This window comes from Eurosta solidaginis, chromosome X, assembly GCF_040869045.1.
Source record: "Eurosta solidaginis isolate ZX-2024a chromosome X, ASM4086904v1, whole genome shotgun sequence".
Classification (NCBI taxonomy): Eukaryota; Metazoa; Arthropoda; class Insecta; order Diptera; family Tephritidae; genus Eurosta; species Eurosta solidaginis.
The window spans coordinates 191,855,591-191,872,990 of record NC_090324.1 but is presented as its reverse complement, the minus strand read 5'-3'; positions in this window follow the sequence as shown (position 1 = coordinate 191,872,990).

Here is a 17,400-nt window from a genome sequence, read left to right as displayed (position 1 = left end):
TGGACGAGCCGCAAAAAAGCTCGTAGGTCAACAATACGCGTGACCGCATATGAATCGCGACAGTATCCGGTGGTCACGTACATGTTTGTCATGCCAACGTAGCAAGGAAAACCGTCATGTAAGAAACATTCCTCAACACATCGAGGTACCGAGTGAAAGTTTGAAACACGTTCACGTCAACATCATAATCATGCCATTTTGCGACGGATACAGATACTGCCTGACGATAATCGATCGCTTCACCCGTTGGCCCGAATCAATACCGCTAAAAGGCTTCTATACCGATACAGTAGCAAAAGCATGTTTCGCCAGAGGGTTGAGCCGCTTCGGAGCACCAGGTACTGTTACCGGTGATCGAGGCTCTCAATTCGCGTCAAATTCTTCAATATTCTTCAACGCATTCACGCAACTCATAGGATGTAACCGAACTCTAACGACAACTTTTCACCCAACATCGAATGGTATGGTCGAGCGTTGGCATAGGTCCCTCACAGCGGCAATACGGTGTCACGCCTCATCAAACTGGGTAAATATGCTGCCAGTGGTGTTGCTCGGTATTCGCACAAGCTTCAAAGATGACATTAAGGCCAGCACATCAGAAATTCTTTACAGAACAACACTCCGGTTACCAGGGGCATTCTTCATCGACGTTAAAATGGGGCCTGAGCCACAACATTTTGTCGAAGAATTTCGTAACTTCATGCGTACAGTCCCCTCGTCACCTACCGCGCACCACAATAGATCTCGAGCATTCAAACATTTTAGTCTTCATAGTTGTACTCATGTGTTCGTACGAGTAGAAGAAGTAAAAAAAACCACTTGAACAACCGTATCGAGGTCCATATCAAGTGCTCGAGCGCATATCGGACTATGTATTCAAGATTGACATCGATGGTAAGGCAATCACAGTATCAACAGAAAGGCTTAAGCCTGCATTTATTGAAACAGAAAACCAGAATACGAATGGCACAAGTAACTCAACTGTAGTGCCATTAACGAGCAACTCCAGGAGTCCAAATATACGGCGCACATACTCCAGAAGTCGGCAGTGCAACGATCCGTAACTTCTCAGGTGCATTGACGTCACTCCTGGGGGGCTACTCTGGCAATATTCTCACTTTTCTGCATAACGGCAACCCGTTTTGGGCTAGTGAAATATACTTAAACTCAACGAACGACGCGGAATAATAATCAGGAGAAGAACGTTTACACAAGAACATCCAAACTTCATTATTATTAGTTTTAAGAGTATTATATATTAAATGTTACGTTTGATCAATAAACATATTATCTAACGTGACTACAGTAGTATCGATATGATCAAGTACACTACAAAGTGTTGTTGTATGACACCACCTATCGCTGTATTTTATGCATCAACATTTAAAGAAAGTTCTGCATCTTTATTAAAATGATTTAACAATATCGTAGATGCAAATTTTCTTTTATACATTCAAAAGCCTTAGATGATGTGTCGTCCCAAATAAATGCTTTGTCGCGTTTCTTATTCGTTTTATTAATTAAGTTGTATAAACAGGTTGTGTAATAAGAAAGATTTGAAATATATCTATGATAGTAATTTATCACACCTATAAATTTTTGTGCCTGTTTAATTGATTTTGGAAGTTCAAAGTTACGTATTGCTGCAATTTTCTCATCTGATGGTCTAATTCCAAAACCAGAAATATTGTGTCCTAAGAAATTAATATTGGTAACTCCAAAGATGCATTTATTAGGTTTTATATTCAAAACGTACTCAGCTAAACGCTAGAAAAGTATGCTAAGATCCTGTAGAGGTTCTTCTTCATTTTTAGTTGCAATAAGCATATCATCTACGTTGGCAAAAACAAAGTCTAGTCGGCTAATTACCTCGTTTATAAATCTCAGAAAAGTTTGGGCTGAGTTCCTTAGTCCGAAAGGCATTCGCAAAAATTTGAACATTTCAAAGGGCGTTGTTATTGGGATTTTGTATATATCCTCGTCAGCCATTGGTATTTGATGTTACGCTTTCACTAAGTAAATTTTAGAAAAAATGCGTTTGTTTCTACATTATGTCCACGTAAATCGCCACAAGGGCGCCAGTCATTAGCTTCTTTTTTAGGCACTAAATGAAGAGGGTATGCAACGGATGAATTTGATGGTCTCCAATTCTTAACAAAAAATCAAATTCGGGTTTGGCCACTTTGAATTTAATCGGATCTAGGCGCCTGAGCTTGGAAAAAGGAAGGTTTCTTTCAGTATCAAATCTATGGACCGTAGTATGTTTGAATGACTTCGAATAATCTGGATCAGAAATCAAGGATGGAAAAGATTTAAATAATTTTGTATATTTATTATCTACTGTAAAAAAATTTTGGAAGAGGAACATTACAAAAACAAGAGATGGTGTTGACTGTAGGGCTTGCCAACGGGTCAACTATACGTTTATTTCTTATATCGATTAGCAAGCCATATTTAGACAAAAAATCAGCTCCTATGATTAGTTTCGCGATATCGGCTATCAAAAATATAAATGGAAATTCACGCCTTAACCCTAACTTAATATACAAATTTTTTTACCGTATGTAGAAATAGTAGTACCATTAGCCGCTGTTAAAATAATATCGCAAGATTTATGTTTACTTACAAATTTGGAAACTGGAAGTACCGAAATTTCTGCACCACTGTCAATTAGAAAATTTAATCTATTATCCCTGTCAAATATAAATACGCAACGAGTTGAAACTTCTACATTTCCGTTTTTCGTCGCTGCAACAATGAAAGAATTTAGTTTGTTGAATTATTAGTTTTTGAAATGGCACATGGTTGTTCACATTTTCGAGCATTGTTCCCGAATTTATAATGATATTTACAGAGCCAATTAGGATTCTGACGAGAATTGGACTTGTATCTGGAAGGACTTCTAAAACGATTTCTACTTACATAACGAGACTTTGAACAATTTTGATTAATTTCTTTCTTAATTTCTGATAATTCTAAAGACAATTTTTCAAAATTTTTACACATAAGATTAGTCGTTTGAACCAAATTAAATATTAATGTATTTTAGCTTTTTGAATTTTGAAAATTATTAAAAGAAGCAATTTAATTTTTATTGATAACCTCCCATACATTATCAGCTAATTTCATTAATTCGTTTATATCACTAGAATTTGATCTAGCTAAAATTACATTCAAATCCTTTGGCAGTTTTCTCATCCAAAGTTTCTTACGAACTTCTTCGCTGAAGTTTGTACCAGAGAGTAATACTAAAGAACGACAATATTTAGATGGTTTACCATCTCTCATCTCAGAATCAGATAAAACTTTGTCTAATTTGGCATTCTCACTCAAAGAATGTCGTTCAATTAAAACTTTCTTTAATGCAGGGAATTTATTATTTTCAGGAGGATTCTGAATGAAATCTAAAATTTTCATAATGACATCCTGTGGAAGTGCAGTAATTACATACTCATATTTAGTTATTTCCTGACTAATATTTTTATACTCAGTTGGGCAGAGCTCACAGAGTATATTAACTTTGATTGGATAACGGTTGGTTGTACAGGTATAAAGGAATCGAGATATATATAGACTTCCACATATCAAAATCATCAGTATCGAAAAAAAATTTGATTGAGCCATGTCCGTCCGTTAACACGATAACTTGAGTAAATTTTGAGGTATCTTGATGAAATTTGGTATGTAGGTTCCTGGGACTCATCTCCGATTGCTATTTAAAATGAACGATATCGGACTATAACCACGCCCACTTTTTCGATATCGTAAATTTCGAAAAATTGAAAAAGTTCGACAATTCATTACCAAAGACGGATAAAGCGATGAAACTTGGTAGGTGAGTTGAACTTATGACGCAGAGTAGAAAATTAGAAAAATTTTGGACAATGGGCGTGGCACCGCCCACTTTTAAAAGAAGGTAATTTAAAAGTTTTGCAAGCTGTAATTTCGCAGTCGTTGAAGATATCGTGATGAAATTTGGCAGGAATGTTACTGCTATTTCTATATGTATGCTTAATAAAAATTATCAAAATCGGAGAACGAACACGCCCACTTAAAAAAAAATTTTTTAAAGTCAAATAAAAAAAAGTTAATATCTTTACAGTATATAAGTAAATTATGTCATCATTCAACTCCAGTAATGATATGGAGCAACAAAATACAAAAATAGAAGAAATTTTCAAAATGGGCGTGGCTCCGCCCTTTTTCATTTATTTTGTCTAGGATACTTTTAATGCCATAAGTCAAACAAAAATTTACCAATCCTTGTGAAATTTGGTAAGTGCCAAGATTCTAGGACGATAACGGTTTTCTGTGAAAAAGGGCGAAATCGGTTTGAAGCCACGTCCAGTTTTTATACACAGTCGACCGTCTGTCCTTCCGCTCAGCCGCTAACACGATAACTTGAGCAAAAATCGCTATATCTTTACTAAACTCAGTTCACATAATTATCTGAGCTCACTTTGTATTGGTATAAAAAATGGCCGAAATCCGACTATGACCACGCCCACTTTTTCGATATCGAAAATTACGAAAACTGAAAAAAAAATGCCATAATTCTATACCAAATACGAAAAAAGGGATAAAACATGGTAATTGGATTGGTTTATTGACGCAAAATATAACTTAAGAAAAAAACTTTGTAAAATGGGTGTGGCACCTTCCATATTAAGTAAAATAAAATGAAAAAGTTCTGCAGGGCGAAATCAAAAGCCCTTGGAATCTTGGCAGGAATACTGTTCGTGGTATTACATATATAAATAAATTAGCGGTACCCGACAGATGATGGTCTGGGTCACCCTGGTCCACATTTGGGTCGATATCTCGAAAACGCCTTCACATATACAATTACCACCACCCCCTTTTAAAGCCCTCATTAATACCTTTAATTTGATATCCATATCGTACAAACTCATTATAGAGTCACCCCTGGTCCACCTTTATGGCGATATCTCGAAAAGGCGTCCACCTATAGAACTAAGGCCCACTCCCTTTTAAAATACTCATTATAACCTTTCGTTTGATACCCATATTGTACCAACGCATTCTAGAGTCAACCCTGGTCCACCTTTATAACGATATCCCGAAAAGGAATCCACCTATAGAACTAAGGCCCACTCCCTTTTAAAATTCTCATTAACACCTTTCGTTTGATACCCATATCGTACAAACAAATTCTAGAGTCACCGCTGGTCCACCTTTATGGCGATATCTCGAAAGGCGTCCACCTATAGAACTAAGGCCCAATCCCTTTCAAAATTCTCATTAACACCTTTCGTTTGATACCCATATCGTACAAACAAATTCTAGAGTCACCCCTGGTCCACATTTATGGCGATATCTCGAAAAGGCTTCCATCTATAGAACTAAGGCCCACTCCCTTTTAAAATACTCATACTCCCTTTTAAAATACTCAATACGTACAAACTCATTATAGAGTCACCCCTGGTCCACCTTTATGGCGATATCTCGAAAAGGCGTCCACCTATAGAACTAAGGCCCACTCCCTTTTAAAATACTCATTATAACCTTTCGTTTGATACCCATATTGTACCAACGCATTCTAGAGTCAACCCTGGTCCACCTTTATAACGATATCCCGAAAAGGAATCCACCTATAGAACTAAGGCCCACTCCCTTTTAAAATTCTCATTAACACCTTTCGTTTGATACCCATATCGTACAAACAAATTCTAGAGTCACCGCTGGTCCACCTTTATGGCGATATCTCGAAAGGCGTCCACCTATAGAACTAAGGCCCAATCCCTTTCAAAATACTCATTAACACCTTTCATTTGATACCCATATTGTACAAACGAATTCTAGAGTCACCCCTGGTCCACCTTTATGGTGATATCTCGAAAAGCCGTCCACCTATAGAACTAACGCCCACTCCCTTTTAAAATACTCATTAACATTTTTCATTTGATACCCGTATCGTACAAACAAATTCTAGAGTCAGCCCTGGTCCACCTTTATGGCGATATCCCTAAATGGCGTCCACCTATAGAACAATGGCCCTCTTAAAATACTCTTTAATACCATCCATTTTATACACATGTCATACAAACACATTCCAGGGTTACCCTAGGTTAATTTTCCTACATGGTGATTTTCCCTTACTTTGTCTCCATAGCTCTCAACTGAGTATGTAATGTTCGGTTACACCGGAACTTAGCCTTCCTTACTTGTTTCTATTAAATTGCATTTCAGCTGAGGCAACATCACTGAAGTGGCAAAAATTTCATTGTTATTTTGATTCTCATAAGGATTTACAAGATCATTTTGAAGATTAGGATCTTATAAATCAATAAGTGAATAATTTCTATTATATGTTGGTGTAGATGAATACCTTTCCTGTGGTGGTGTATGATACATATTTAATGAATATTAAAAACCTCTGAAGATGGAGTTAATACTTTTTAAAATGTAAATATATAGGTGATTATTTTAAAATAAAATGTTGTAGTGTATATTATTATTAAGTGTATAATTAAAATATTTATTATTTATTTTTACAACTTTTTTTAAATTTGCTTGATTTTTAATATTTTAAATTTAGCACGCTCCTTTTAAGATTGTAAAAAATTCCCATTCGTCACACTTCTAAATTTAATTTGCTGCTTTCTTCTTGATTGAATTATCGTGGATTGCTTATAACTGATTGGATGATTAATAATGAGATTTGTTGAAGATATGCATATGACCGTATGATCGCTTTCCAAAGCAGTTGGTTCTATGTACCGGAGCGACTCGGGATTTTTCCCGACCAAGGACTGTCATTTCAGTGTAACCCCATTTAATTCGTTATGTCCTTCCCACAAATTGGCATCCCTCCAGCAGCTCCTCGCAGCGGGACTGCTCCATACTCTCCTGCTCCGGGCAGGTATCGAACCCAATCCAGGTCCGTCTCCTGCCCCGGGCCTGAGAAATGGTTTTGCTGCGTTTGCCGGAAAAGAATCTTTTTAGGACGGTCATACTATTGTCAGTGTGTCTCGTGCAAGGGATGTTTGTATCGGGCAGGTTGTTCAGGGCTAGACCCTAAGACCAGACGTCCCAATAATTTCTGTAAATCTTTTGTGGCTCCCTGCTATTCACGCCCAAGGACGTCCCGTAGTCTACGCCTTAGCGTCCCCCCCCCCCCCCCCCCCCTACATTACAGCAGCTCTGCTGCTCTGCAAGCCACTACTAGTTCCACCAGCTGCTGTTGTTGTTGTTGTTGTTGTAGCAATGCTCGCCCCACCTAATAGCCGCGACCGATCACAAATTGTCATCAATATCCTCTAACGGGAGTTCAAGGAAACTTGCTGTTTCAACAGGGGTGGACCATAAGGAAAGGGGTGTTAGAGGCGTTGGTTCCACATTACAACTGAAGAGATGGTTGGTGTCATGTGGGGACACATTGCAAGCGGGGCATACATTTTGTATGTCGGGTTTGATTCTGGATAGGTAAGAGTTTAACCTGTTACAGTATCCAGAACGAAGTTGAGCAAGAGTGAAACGCGTTTCCCTGGGGAGTATGCGTTCCTCTTCCGCAAGTTTTGGATAATTTTCGTTAAGTACTGGATACACCGGGCAATTCCCGGCATAAAGGTCCGACGCCTTTTTATGGAGTTCACCAAGGACCTGCTTGTGTTTTTTCACTTCATACGGCTGGGTTCTCAGGTGCCGTATTTCCTCAAAATGCTAATGGAGATGACTCCTTAAGCCCCTAGGCGGTGCTGGTTCATCAATCAGATGTCTGTTGGGATGCCCAGGTTTCTGGGTATTCAACAGGAACTGTTTGGTCAGCATCTCATTTCTCTCCCTGATGGGGAGTATTCTCGCCTCATTATGCAGATGGTGTTCTGGGGACATAAGAAGACAGCCCGTGGCGATTCTGAGAGCAGTATTTTGGCAGGCCTGTAGTTTCTTCCAGTGGGTGATTTTTAGGCTTGGCGACCATATGGGTGACGCGTAGCACGTAATCGGCTGGCTAATTGCTTTGTATGTAGTCATGAGCGTTTCTTTATCTTTTCCCCAAGTACTGCCAGCGAGGGATTTGAGGATTTTGTTACGGCTCTGAATTCTCGGAACAATTGCGGCTGCGTGCTCACCAAAATGTAGATCCTGATCAAACGTCACACCCAAGATTTTGGGGTGTAGGACAGTCGGTAGCGTAGTGCCATCGACGTGGATGTTCAAAATGGTCGACATTTGGGACGTCCATGTTGTAAATAAGGTCGCGGAAGATTTAGTCGGTGATAATGCCAGGTTTCGCGAGGCGAAAAAAACTGGAGAGATCAGGGAGGTAGCCGTTTATTTTATTGCATAGCGCATCGATCTTTGGGCCTGGGCCTGTGGCCATTATTGTGCAGTCATCGGCGTGGGAAACGATTGTGACTCCTTCCGGTGGTGAAGGTAGCTTAGATATGTAGAAATTACACAAAAGTGGGGATAGGACCTCACCCTGTGGCACCCCCTGTTTAATTATCCTTGGTTTTGATGTTTCGTTTCTAAATTGCACCGATGGCTGCCGACCACCCAGATAATTTGCGGTCCACCTTTTAAGACATTTTTATTTTTTTATTTATTTATTTATTTATTTAAAGTCAACTAACAAGAGTGGTCGACTAACAAAATACAAAGGAAAGTAACATAAAAAAAAAAGATAGCGTAAAAATATATACAAGTATAGAATTAAAAATGGAATAAATTAAAAATTTACAATTTATTTTAACATTGAACAAGAACTAAAATTAAACTATCATTACAAATTAAACAAATAAACTTTAAGATATCAGTTGAGACTGAAAAGTATACCATTGCGTAAGGCAACAAACGAACATTCGATACTAATGCAATTATACAAGTCGTTATAGTACGAGCACCAAACACGTATAGGATCATTTTTGTCAAAATTTCTACGACACAGGGGTAAATGGAAGGGCACGTAGTGTCTGGACGTCCTAGCAGGAACTGCAAAGCTCAATCGACTTAGCAGCTCAGAGGAGTCAACCTCACCTAGAATTAGCTTATGCAGGAACATTACCCCGAGTAATATTCTACGATTTTCCAGAGTTGGCAAATTAATGAGAAGAAGTCTACTTCTATAAGACGGAAGATGAAGATTTGAGTCCCAGTTAAAGGCCCGTAGAGCAAAAATTAAAAATTGTTTCTGCACAGACTCAATACGCTTTATATGAGTAATATATAATGGACACCAAACACACGAGCAATACTCAAGTATTGGGCGGACCAGCGAAGTGTAGAGGACTTTGGTCAGATACGGATCCTTGAACTCCTTAGCCCAGCGTTTCACAAAACCAAGGGTACCCATTGCTTTATTAGTAATAGCTGAAATATGTGAGTTGAAGCTCAGTTTCAAGTCAAACAGAACCCCTAAATCGTTAATCGAAGATATACGCTCCATAAGAGTGCCATGGGGGAAGGGTAGACCCTTCCAGGTCCAGCAGTAACGAGCCATGGTTGACCGTTTCAAAAGCTTTTGATAGGTCTAGCGCTACGAGTACTGTTCTATGGTGGGGGTATTGATTTAAACCGCAATTTATCTGGGTGCTAATGGCATTTAGCGCGGTGGTAGTGCTATGGGATTTTCTGAAGCCATGCTGATGAGGGGCTAGCTGCAAATTTGCTTGGAAATAAGGGGGGGGCTAAGATACTTGGCTTGGATATCATAAGTAGTTTCAGGCTCTGGATCAGGGACTGATATCAGTCTTAGACCGGCCATAGTGACGAATGTCACGCGTGATTAGTTATCACGTCCTGCACGAGGTGCCCCTGCTTCTACTGATAATGGCGGATCTAGAGAGGACAACTCGATAAAACCCGCACCCCTTGAGTCATTGTGCCGAGCTCAGGGGAGGGAGAGTCAAGATCGATACACAACGGTGACGAACTGGACTGTTTAAGGACTTTGATTTCACTTTACATTTTGACTTGATGACATTGGGCTGGTAGGTGCGGTATTCTGCCACTTTAGTAGGTCGGGGTGAAACCCTACCAAAATGGCTGGTAGGCTAATGCTGCACCTGCCCACGTCCCGTTAAAACCGTGGCGGGCCTCAAGGTACGTTCGGGCTCCGTCGCCGTTAAGTTGGTGGTGTAGGTGCGGTTGAAGATTTTCCCGCTTCGCGTCCGGTCTGGCTCTGAACGCTATACTCATAAGGTAATGCGTCAACCCTCGCGTGGCCTCCCTGCGTAGCATAGATAACCACGAGATCGTTAAAGGGCGACTACACAATCGGCTCCGGATAGCGGGCTTGAGGGGGGACTTTTTTAGAATGGACAACACTAATACGAATCCGCCAAGGATGGGGTGCGGAAGAAGAGCGCTTTTGATGGAAATCCGTCAAATCAATCTTCAGCACTCTAAGGCGGCTTCCGCAAATTTGTTGCTCTGCCTTGAAAAAGGCGGAGTGGATATAGTCCTTGTCCAGGAGCCGTGGCTGAGTAGTAACGGCAGTAAGATTTCTGGATTAAGGACTGGAAAATTCAACACCTTGGTGCATGGGGAGGCAAGTAGGCCTAGATCCTGTGTGCTTGTTAAAAAAGAGATTAAAGCTTTTATTCTCTCTAATTTCAGCAATGCTGACGTAACCACGGTCTGCCTCGAGCGAGGAAGTAATGAAATGTGGGTGGTCTCAGCGTACATGCCCCACGGGGACGTAGTGGGACCACCACCTGCGATACTGGGTGAAATCACCGCTGAAGCAAGGCGGAGAGGTGTTGGCGTGATCATCGGTGCCGATGCAAATGCCCATCATAGCATTTGGGGAAGCTCGGATACCAACACTAGAGGTGAGTCTTTATTTACTTTTATTGTAGATGAGGGACTTTGTATATGTAATAGGGGGAATGACCCGACTTTTATTACTGCGTTAAGGGAGGAGGTCCTGGACCTAACCCTGGTTAGTAGAGTACTGGAAGGTCGGATATCTGGATGGAGGGTTCTCAACGAGCACTCCTTCTCTGATCACCGATATATTCAGTTCTCAGTGAACGAAGAACGTCCCGGTAAAATATCTTTTCGGAACCATAAAAGTACTAACTGGGACTTGTATTGTAGGAAGCTGGGAGAGCTACTGCCTGCGGTGCCTATCATTAGTTCGGGCCTGTCCGAATCTGAGATAGACGTTCTGGTGGAAAACTTCACCTCGGCAAGCAATAGCGTCTTTCAGCTGTCCTGCCCATTGAAAACTTACAGGGGGAAGGGCAAGCCGCCCTGGTGGTCGGATTCTCTTGACGACCTAAGAGCGTCCAGTCGGCGGCTCTTCAACAGAGCCAGGAGGAGTAAATTACCCTCGGACTGGGAGCTCTATAAGGTGAGTCTGGGGATTTATAAATATGAAATAAGGATAGCCAAGCGAGATGCATGGCGAAGCTTCTGCGAAAACGTAGAAGGCTGCAATGAATCCGCGAGATTTAGAAAAATACTCTCTAGGAACCCCGCTCCTCTGGGGTATCTGAGAGATGATGGTGGGGACTGGTCCATGAGTAGCGAGGAGTCCCTAAGGCTTTTACTGGACAATCATTTTCCCGATGTCCCAGTTGCGCAGGGATCTTCGCCTGCATGGTCGGCGGTCGTTGGCCATGCAGAAGTGCCTGCCATTCCAATACGGGAAAGTCAGATAACCTGGGCTATAGGGTCGTTCAAGCCCTATAAGTCTCCGGGCCCGGATGGAATCATTCCTGCGCAGCTTCAAAGGTCTTTGGGGATTTCCTGCCGCTGGTTGGCCATCATATATACTAACTGCCTCAGGCTTAACTATATCCCGAAGTCTTGGCACACGGTTAGGGTTATTTTCATTCCGAAGGCCGGCAGAAGCTCTCATGTATCACCTAAGGATTTCAGGCCAATCAGTCTCTCGTCGTTTCTTCTTAAGACGTTTGAGCGGTTGATTGACCTGTACCTACGGGAAAAGATACCTCGGGGGTTACCGTCGGCTTCACAACATGCGTACTGCAAGGGCAGATCGACGGAAACGGCTCTCCATTCGATTGTAAAGCAAATAGAGGGGTCCCTAGAACACAAAGAGTATGCTCTGGGTGCCTTTCTAGACATCGAGGGAGCTTTTAACAATGTCTTACCGGGGTCAATCGAAAGAGCTCTGGTGGGTTTAGGAGTCGAGGCGGCTCTGGTTGAATTTATTAGCAAACTTCTATGCGGCAGAATTGTCGCAGCGGAGTGGGGAGGGGCCATAATTAAGAGGAAGGTGTGCAGGGGCACGCCACAGGGGGGTGTCCTATCTCCTCTCCTCTGGGTTGTGGTAGTCAACGAGCTTCTTGTGGAGCTGGAAGCCAATGGTTGTCGGGTGGTTGCCTATGCAGATGACCTCGCTATCCTAGTCAGAGGCAAATTTCTGGGCGCCCTGCGCGATGTTCTTCAGGGCTACCTGGATACTGTGGCTAGGTGGGCTAAATCATGTGGATTGGCGGTCAACCCGGGAAAAACGGAATTGGTCCTTTTCACAAGAAGATATAAGGTGCCCGATTTCAGAACTCCCTCGATTGGAGGGGTACCGTTGGTACTTTCTGATAGGGTTAAATATTTGGGGATTGTTTTGGACAAGAAACTGTCCTGGAGGCCCAATATGGAAGATCGGGCCAGGAAGGCCGCCATTGCCTTGTACTGCTGCAGAGGAGCTATCGGAAAGAGATGGGGACTCTCGCCAAGAATAGTACACTGGCTTTATGAGATGGGGGTCAAACCGATTCTGCTATATGGGGTGCCGGTCTGGTGGAAAGCACTGGACACGGCGAGCACCTCCAAAATGTTAGTGTCAGTGCAACGGACGGCGCTGATCGGTATCAGTGGCGCTCTCAGAACAACGCCTACCTTGGCACTGAACGTCATGCTGAACATATACCCAGTAGATATTGCGGGAAAGGCGGCCGCGGCAAGGTCGTTGGTCAGGCTTCGTGATATGGGATATAGACTTTCTGACCGCGGACACTCTAGCCTTCTTACCAGTTTCGACTTCATCCCGGACAGAACGGACTACTGTATGCCGATAACAGCTCCCTATACAACCTTCACCCCAGTTATTCCAGAGAGAGAGGATTGGGGAAGAGGAATTATCTGGGGCATGGGACCGGTTAACTTGTTCACGGATGGGTCAAAGCTGGATGGAAAGGTTGGTGGGGGGGTCTTTTGTCAAGAGCTAAATTTAAGCCGCAAGTTTAAGTTGGCTGATCACTGCAGTGTATTCCAAGCGGAAATTGCTGCGATTAAGGATGCGGTGGATGGAATGCTATCCAGTGCTACCACGGTTAGGGAATTTAACATCTACTCTGATAGCCAATCGGCTATCAAGGCCTTGAGCTCAACTACAGTGCGATCGAGGGTGGTCTGGGAGTGCCTGACCTCGCTTGCGATTACATCGAATTATTTTACAATTAAGATTATCTGGGTCCCGGGCCATAGTGATATCCCGGGTAACTGTCAAGCGGATCTCTTAGCCCGCATCGGTACAACTGAACCGGATGAAGATGGCTGTAGGGACTTCGGGATCCCGCTGGCCACCTGTGGATTGCTCCTCCATAGCTGGGCCTCGAATCAGCTCAGCAAACGTTGGGCGGATACCACGTCTTGCAGGGTAGCAAGGTCTTTCTGGCCGAAAGTGGATGGCAGGAGGTCTGCTGAAATAATTGGGTTCACTAAGGCTCACCTATCAATGGTCATTGGGGTTTTGACAGGGCACTGTCCCATGGGTATCCATGCGGTACGTCTCAATATACTGGAAACTCCATCCTGCTGCAGCTGTATGGAGGATGATGAGGTGAAATCACCAAATCACTTTATGCTTGATTGTCCAGCTTTTGCCAGAATTAGGCGAAAGTACTTCGGTCGCGACTCACTTGGATCTCCCGAGGATATATGCAAAGTTGAGATCGGTATCATTCGGAGCTTTATCGTTGCTACCCAACGATTCTCTAAGTAGCTGGATCTAGGTCACCGTTATTTTTGATGTATGTGGTATCACAACGGACCTTCGTGTTGTCCAAGTGAGCTATCCTTATCAGGGCAGCTACCACCTAACCTAATATATCCTACCCTAAGGGAACAAAATGGCTTCAAGCGTTTTTGCCACTGGCAATAGGAGAGATATCGAACGATACGACTCACCTATGTTAGCTGGTTTCCCAGGCTTTAGTAGCGGGACCACCTTGGCCATTTTCCATTTCTCAGGTATGACAAAGGTGGAAAGAGACAGATTGAAGACATGCGCCAAATATTTGAACCCCTCTTTCGCTAGGTTTTTAAGCATCGGCATGGCTATGCCGTCTGGGCCCACTGCTTTGGATGGTTTAGCACGACCAATGGCGTCCTCAACCTCTTTAGCGGTGATGGTGATTGGTGACGCACTGAATTTGTGTTTATGTGCGCGTCTATTGGCTCTCCGTCTATCTTTGTCGACCGTAGGATGCATTATATATTGTCAGCAGAAAGCATTTTTTCTCGTCCGACAGCACTTTGTCGCCAAAGGCGATGGAAACTTTGTCTTTGTGCTTAGTCGGATTCGATAGTGACTTTACGGTGGACCAAAGTTTACCCACACCGGTAGAGAGGTTACAACCTCTTAGGTGCTCCTCCCATTTCGCCCGCTTGTGTTCATCTACAAGCAATCTGATGCGTTGGTTTATATCCCTTATTTGGGGGTCGCCTGGGTCAAGCTGTCTTATAAGGTCTCGTTCTCTCGCTAAGTTTGCGGCCTCCGCCGGGAAGTGGGGCCGGATTTCGGGAATTCTCCCGGCGGGAATGAAATGTGCCGAGGCGGATTTAATGACCTTATGGAAGGCACGCTCCCCTTGGCGGGCATCAGTCGGGATAGGGAGGGCAGCTAGACGGCTGTCTGTAAGGGATTTATATTCTTCCCACTTTCCTTTTTTGAAGTTTATGAAAGTGCGTTTTTCAGTGACGACGAAGTCGGCGTTACGCTCAAGCGAAATAAGTATGGGCAGGTGGTTGGATGCCAATGTTACCATCGGCTGCCAGTTGACGCAGTTTACGAGTTCTGCGCTCACGATTGAGATATCTGGCGAGCTGTGACAGCTTCCTACCATACGTGTGGGGGCGTCTCCGTTTATTGTGCAGAACGTCGTTTCTTCTATTTGATCCGCCACCATCTCACCCCTACTGTCCGCCCGCAAGTTTGAATGCCATAGGTCATGATGGGCATTGAAATCGCCTAAGATAATGCGATTGTTGCCAGTGAGTAAGGCCCTGATATTAGGGCGCTATCCACCGCATCGCCTGACCGGACAGATAGGCCTTGACGTTCTAAGACATTGTCCCTGCGGTCGATGCCAGGATCAAATATACAATATTGCACAGAGTGGTGTATGATAAACGCGAGACCGCCTCCATTTCCGCTCTCGCGGTCTTTTCTGTGGACGTTATACCCACAGCAGGTCTGCAATGCAGATCTTGCTGTGAGTTTAGTCTCTTGAATCGCAGCAATGCGGATGTTGTGCCGCTTCATGAAATCGACTATCTCCGTAATCTTCCCAGTTAGTCCATTACAGTTTAACTGCAGAATTCTGAAGTGCATAAGGGGAGACGTCGCCACTCTGGGGGTAAGTGACGGGTGACTACGCCTGGGTTGGGGAAGGCCAGGACGCAATTGCTGTTGTGGCCCTAGGACTGGGCGTCCTTGGGCAAGCATTGGGGTACCCGGATGATTTGGGTTTGGGACCTGGCAACATGGCGCGATGTGTGTGTGACTCCACCAGCTGCTTGCGGCCTATGGTGCCTCCAGCTCATACGGCCGCTCCCACTCATAACTACAATCTCCGTAGTAGAGTGGGCAGCGATGCCATATATCAACCCCTTCCCCCATCTTCTTCCCCCTTCTTTTCCGGCAGCAATCGTGTAGGTCAGGGAAACACACTCTTAGTCCCTGCCACCTTTTGCACTGTCTGCAAGCACAGAATATATATGTTTGCAACATCCGTCCAATGCAGCTCCTGCCACGGTAATTGCCACTTTCCTAGATGTTGTGGTCTTCGCGACGGAAACCCCCCGACGAGCTTCATTGCGCCGTGTTGCCAAACTGCAAACCCAAATACACCGGACACACCAATGCTTACCCAGGGACGACCAGTCCCAGGGCTACAACAGCAATTGCGTCCTAGCCTCTCACAACCCAGGCATAATCACCCGTCACTTACTCCTAGAGCAACGACGTCCTCCCCGTTGCACTTCAGAATTCTGCAGTTAAACTGCAATGGATTAACTGGTAAAATTACGGGGATAGTCGATTTCATGAAGCGGCACAACATCCGCATTGCTGCGATACAAGAGACTAAACTCACAGCAAGATCTGCACTGCAGACCTGTTCCGGGTACAATGTCCACAGAAAAGATCGTGAGAGCGGGAATGGAGGCGGTCTCGCGTTTATAATACACCACCCAGTGCAATATCAGATATTTGATCCCGACATCGGCCCCAGGGACAATGTCCTGGAACGTCATGGCTTAATCTGTCCGGTCAGGCGATATAAACCTAGAAGTCATCAATATCTACATTCCTTCTGCCACCTGCTGCCCCAGTAGATACCTCCCTAATATAAGTGCGTTACTCACTGGCGACAATCGCATTATCTTAGGCGATTTCAATGCCCATCACGACCTATGGCATTCAAACTTGCGGGCGGACAGCAGAGGTGAGATGTTGGCGGATCAAATAGACGAAACGACGTTCCGCACAATAAACGGAGACGCCCCCTCTCGTATGGTAGAAAGCTGTCAAAGTTCGCCAGATATATCAATCGTGAGCGCAGGACTCGTAAACTGCGTCAACTGGCAGCCGATGGTGACATTGGTATCCGGCCACCTGCCAATACTCATCTCGCTCGCTTGTACTGCCGACTTCATCGTCTCTGAAAACCGCACTTTCATAAACTTTGAAAGAGGAAAGTGGGAAGAATATAAATCCTTTACAGACAGCCACTTTGCTGCCCTCCCTATCCCGACTGATGCTCGCCAAGGGGAACGCGCTTTCCGCAAGGTCATTGAATCCGCCGCGGCTCGCTTTATTCCCGCTGGAAGAATTCCCGAAATTCGGCCTCACTTTCCGGCGGAGGCCGCAAATTTAGCGAGAGAACGCGACCTTATAAGACTGCTCGAGCCCGGCGACCGTCAAATAAGGGACATAAACCAACACATCAGATTGCTTGTGGATGAACACAAGCGGGTGAAATGGGAGGAGCATCTAAGAAGCTGTAACTTCTCTGCCGGTGTGGGTAAGCTTTTTTCCACCGTAAAGTCCCTATCGAGTCCGTCCAAGCACAACGACAAAATTTCCATCGCCTTTGGCGATAAAGTGCTGTCGGATTCGAAAAAATGCGCCAGCGCATTTTGCCGACAATATATAATGCATTCAACGGTCGACAAAGCTAG